The sequence below is a fragment of the Pristiophorus japonicus genome, chromosome 10 (genome assembly GCF_044704955.1).
Source record: "Pristiophorus japonicus isolate sPriJap1 chromosome 10, sPriJap1.hap1, whole genome shotgun sequence".
In the NCBI taxonomy this organism is placed as follows: Eukaryota; Metazoa; Chordata; class Chondrichthyes; family Pristiophoridae; genus Pristiophorus; species Pristiophorus japonicus.
This window is the reverse complement of record NC_091986.1, coordinates 95,126,686-95,132,106: the sequence shown is the minus strand read 5'-3', so window position 1 is coordinate 95,132,106 and position 5,421 is coordinate 95,126,686.

Below are 5,421 nucleotides of genomic sequence, written 5' to 3'. Positions count from 1 at the left end.
TCCAGTCTTTCTTCATATGTCAATCCTACCATCCTGGGAATCAGTCTGGTGAACCTTCGCTGCATTCCCTCAATGGCAAGAATGTCCTTCCTCTAATTAGGAGACCAAAATTGTGCACAATATTCAAGATGTGGCCTCACCAAGGCCCTGTACATCTGCAGTAAGACCTCCTTGCTCCTATACTCAAATCCTCTCGCTATGAAGGCCAACGTGCCATTTGCCTTCTTCACCGCCTGCTGTACCTGCATGCCAACCTTCAATGACTGATGTACCATGATACCCAGGTCTTGTTGCACCTCTCCTTTTCCTAATCTGCCACCATTCAGATAATATTCTGCCTTCCTGCTTTTGCCACCAAAGTGGATAACCTCACATTTATCTACATTATACTGCATCTGCCACACATTTGCCCACTCACTTAACCCGTCCAGGTCACCCTGCAGCCTCTTAGCGTCCTCCTCACAGCTCACACTGCCACCTAGCTTAGTGTCATCTGCAAACTTGGAGATATTACATTCAATTCCTTCGTCCAAATCATTAATGTATATTGTAAATAGCTGGGGTCTACAATCCAGACCCCCACCGGAGGAAGGTTCCGATGGGACACACGAGGAGGGTCATCATCATCATAGGTAGTCCCTCAGAATCGAGGAAGACTTGCTTCCACTCTTAGCATGAGTTTTTAGGTGGCTGTACAGTCCAATACGAGAACCACAGTCTCTGTCACAGGTGGGGCAGATAGTCGTTGAGGGAAAGGGTGGGCAGGGAGCCTGGTTTGCCGCACGCTCCTTCCGTTGCCTGCGCTTGATTTCTGCGTGCTCTCGACGACGATACTCGAGGAGCTCAGCACCCTCCCAAATGCACCTCCTCCACTTAGGGCGGTCTATGGCCAGGGACTCCCAGGTGTCAGTGGGGATGTCGCACTTTATCAGGGAGGCTTTGAGGGTGTCCTTGTAACGTTTCCTTTGCCCACCTTTGGCTCATTTGCCATGGATGAGTTCAGAGTAGAGCGCTTGCTTTGGGAGTCTCGTGTCTGGCATGCAAACTATGTGGCCTGCCCAGCGGAGCTGATCAAGTGTGGTCAGTGCTTCAATGCTGGGGATGTTGGCCTGGACGAGGGCGCTAATGTTTGTGCATCTGTCTTCCCAGAGGATATGCAGGATCTTGCGGAGGAGGGTAGAGGGGCCATAGCAGTCTATACAGATAGATTACATTGGGCCACTGCCCACCTCAGGCAGAGGCAATAAATATTGTTTGGTGTTAGTAGATCTTTTCATGAAATGGGTCGAAACTTTTCCTTGTAAGGCGGCCACCGCAGTAGTCACAGCAAAGATTATGGTGTGAGAGATATTCTCTCAATGGAGACTGCCCCTGATAGTGGAATCGGATCAAGGGAGTCATTTCACCGGAGTGGTACTGCAGGCCACCCTAAAGCTGTTAGGAATACAGGGAAAATGGCATGTGGTGTATAACCCCCAATCATCAGGTCCAGTAGAGAGGACAAACCGGATCTTAAAGGAGAGGCTTAGGAAGGAGATAGGAGATACCCTGAAGAAATGGGATGAGATCCTACCCCTAATACTGATGCATCACCAAACCAGTCTCTCTAAAAGTACGGGACACTCCCCACATGCACTGATGACAGGGAGACTAATGAGGACCCCGACCCATATCCTAGCACCAGTCCTGACCAAAACGCAGGTTAAAGAGGTCACACGGGACAGGTTTGTCAGAGATCTGTATGCTACACTGCATTGGGAAGTATCTAACAATATGGGCAGGCAGCACCAGCAGAATAAAATGCTGCTGGAACCTCGGGTTACACAGGAATGGAGGGTAGGGGATCAGGTAATGGTCAGAAATTATGCCAGACTAGGGGCATTTGAACCGTTGTACAAAGGGCCATATAGCATATTAGATAAAGAGACCCCGATGGTCTATGCGATCCAGCTGCCAAAACTAATAAAGTGGTTTCACATAAACCAATGTAAGCTGTATAACTCCTGAGAGAAAAGTAAAAAGCGGGCAAAGGCCCAAGGAACTGTGATGAGTTTGATCGATGTAAGCCTTCCACCAATGCTGTGGGATGATGATGATGGAGAGGTAAGGGACGGAGCATTAAGACGGAGTGGTCAGGTGCCGCGACCTAGGGTGCCCTGGATGCCTCCTCCATCTTCAACCCCGAGCCTCAGAAAGACCAAGCATTGGGATAAAAAAAGAGGGAAGCAGTGATCTGAAAATGTACATATGTGTAAAACTGAAGAAGGACCTGTGAAGAGGAACCCCTCACAGAGCAAAAGTATTTCTTTCATTTTATCTTTATAGGAGCGAATCGAGCCAGGCTTACGAGATGAAGTGGATGTTGTGGATAAGCATGTAGATGGCCCTGATTATAGCGGGATGGGGAGATCAGGGAGACACCGAGACATTCCTTACATACGAGTGTATGGGAGGAACTGGCCCCACCTAACTCAAGAGGGAGCAATGCGGAGCAACAAGGGCACAAACACCTATGCACAATCTGGGAGTGGTCAGGGTAGTTATGGTAAAATTCGACCAAGTACTCCAGACAAACCAAGGGTAAACTTGGGGAGGTATCAGTGGCCTGCCCAAGGGTAAACATCACAACCAGAAAGGTACGGGTAAAAGAGGGTAGACGAGTTTGTCTGGAATGTAAAGGAAGCACCTCCCTGGGAGGGTGGTGGTGGTTACAGAAAACACACAGGAGGAAAACTATTGCATCCACAGAATGGGAGAAATTGGGGAATAGTTCCAACAGGCAGACCACAAGAACAAAAGAAGGGGCGAAATTGTGTTGGGAGAGATGGCGGAAGGAGGAACAAGAGATTTATATCTGTGTGGTTGGATCAAGCCACAAGTGCAGAGGAGGTGTGGCGATTGTCTTTAAACGACAATGGCAGGATTCTGGGTCGGGTATGAATTGGTCGCAGGGGTTTGATTCTTGTGTGACCTTGAACCCTCCAAAGACAGTCAATGCAACCGAGCTGATTGCGAGCTGGTTAAAACCTCTCCCTAAAATGCTGGAGATTCCAAATCAAGAAATTCCATGTCCTGTCCTAATACCCGGGCCTAAGAATGGGCTGGTGTTAATCCCAACAGGAAAAATGTTGTATCATACTGTGTATTACGAAGTAGCATCGGTTATTCTGAATTTAACAGAATTACAATTACCCCGGTGGTGCCCGCCAGAAATGGAAAAGTTATACGAACGATTATTTACAGAAATGTTTAAACAATTCTATCAGAAGAATTATGGGGACGAAAGTCAGGGGGAAGTGTACAAACTGATAAGCAAAGCCAGACGGGCTGGGGGAGAGGAAAAAGGGGACTGATGAATGATGTAGCAACAGCCTTTAATACAGGGACATCACTGGTCAATTGTATAGACAACGCGCAGTTGCAAGTCCAAGTAAATACCTTAAGGTTGAAGAAAATACTGGAGGAGGGTAGTGACACAGAGGGTCAAGAACTACAGGAGGACCAGGTAATAATAATCCATTTGAAGGAGATGGTAGCTGAGGTGGAAACACACGCTCAAACCATCAATGCTTTAATAAAGGAGGGAAGAAACGCGTCAGATCAAGCTGCTCAGAATGACGTGTGTGTCATGAACGGGGCTTGGTTGTTAAATGAAAGATGCAGTAAATTAGAGGATTTAAAAAAGGCCACATACCATCATGGGTCAGTAACAAGCATCTAAAAACTTTGAGTGTCTACAATAACCTCCTGAATTCGTGCCAGCTACGGTCAGCCTCCAAAACGTACCCAGTCCCGGTCAACTGTGGTCAGAGTAAACAGTCTATAATGGGGATAGTGCTTGGAATACCGGCGATGGATCAGTCGGAATGACCCGTACTGGTATAACGGGTGGAAAACATTGGGGTGATTTGAAACGGGGTACATGTGAGACATCATAAAGCCCCTCAGTATGTGGTGAAATTGGGAGACTCAATAATCGATGCTAGTCTGGAGGGATGTCAGAGAGGAGGTACACATGTGGTATTGTGCCCCTATCATCTGAATCCTTTCGACCGGCCGGTATGTGGGTTCAAGTACAGAGAAGGGCAGCCTATAAGCTGTATCATAGAATTGATGGCTCACAACCATGTCCCACCGCAGGTTGCGTACAAGGGGAACGGGACATACTGTGTCACCACCAGCGAAAGTCAGTATAGAGTACACCAGGACACTTGGTGCCCAGTGAAAGATTCTACCTTTTGTTTCAAACCCCAGGTAGAGGCACAAATAACACAAGAAAGGATAATTCCTATCTCAGACCACAACCACCTAAGTATTACAGTCAACGGTACTTTACCGAATCTCCAGGGATACATATCACGTTTTGGATACGATATCCCGCTGTTACCCGAACATTTGACCGAACTATTAAAGAACATTGAGCTGTCCCACAAACATTATTACACATTACACCAAGAGAACGAAAACGTAAGGGAGGAAATTGAGGAGATGATTGCCCCTCCACGATGGGATATGGGACTCAATAGTGAGATCCCCGCTGGGTTCAAATCGTATCACACTCATTAGTAATTGTACAGTTGGTAATAGTGTTGTATCTATGTGTCTTGTCCTGTAAATTAAAGCAAAAGATGAGGGAAAGGAATCTTGAAGGATTATTAAAATGAACCACAGCCAAAGTGTTTGTAAAAGTGTTATGTATGTACTTTACGTACACACGAATCAAGACAGGAAAAGGCAGGGAAAGTAAAAATTGTTGTTCATGGTGGGTATTAGGGGTTACCACCTGATCAAATGGGGGATTGTAAGAGTGAAAAACCTTAATCAGGGGTAAAGTAATTCGGTGTAATTAATATATAAAGTAAGAAAGACTGAGAGTAAGGTTTAAATACATTCATGGTAGAATAGATGAATTAGGCAAAACATAGAAGGTCAGAGAAATTCTCTTAGGAGCTAAGAACACCCACAGGATTTATGTAGATAGCTCACAGTAATAATGAGAGAAGGCCACGATGTTCCAGACACAGGAGATAATGGATAAAAGCCTCTTTAAAGCAGAGTGTAACCAGACTCTGCCAAAAATAACAAGCCTGGGAAGACATTCCCAGGAAAGTACACATAACCTGCAAGGGCTGTTCCCTCGCAACAACAGTCAGAACTGAATGTACCAATAGAATCATTAGAAATTACTGTAACCAATGAAATTGCCTGTAACCTGTATCAACCAATGTATTAGTAGTAGGTGGACGGGGACTGGTGGCAAATAATGAATGGAACACTTCCCTGCCTAGTTTCTGTATTTCGACTCCAGAAACATGTAATTGCACCGCCTGTCCTGTGAGACCGGCGTTGAGAGCACTCAGTAATGGTACTGATGAGGTCAGATCTCCCTTAATTAATCAGGTTTTAATAAACAACTCTTTT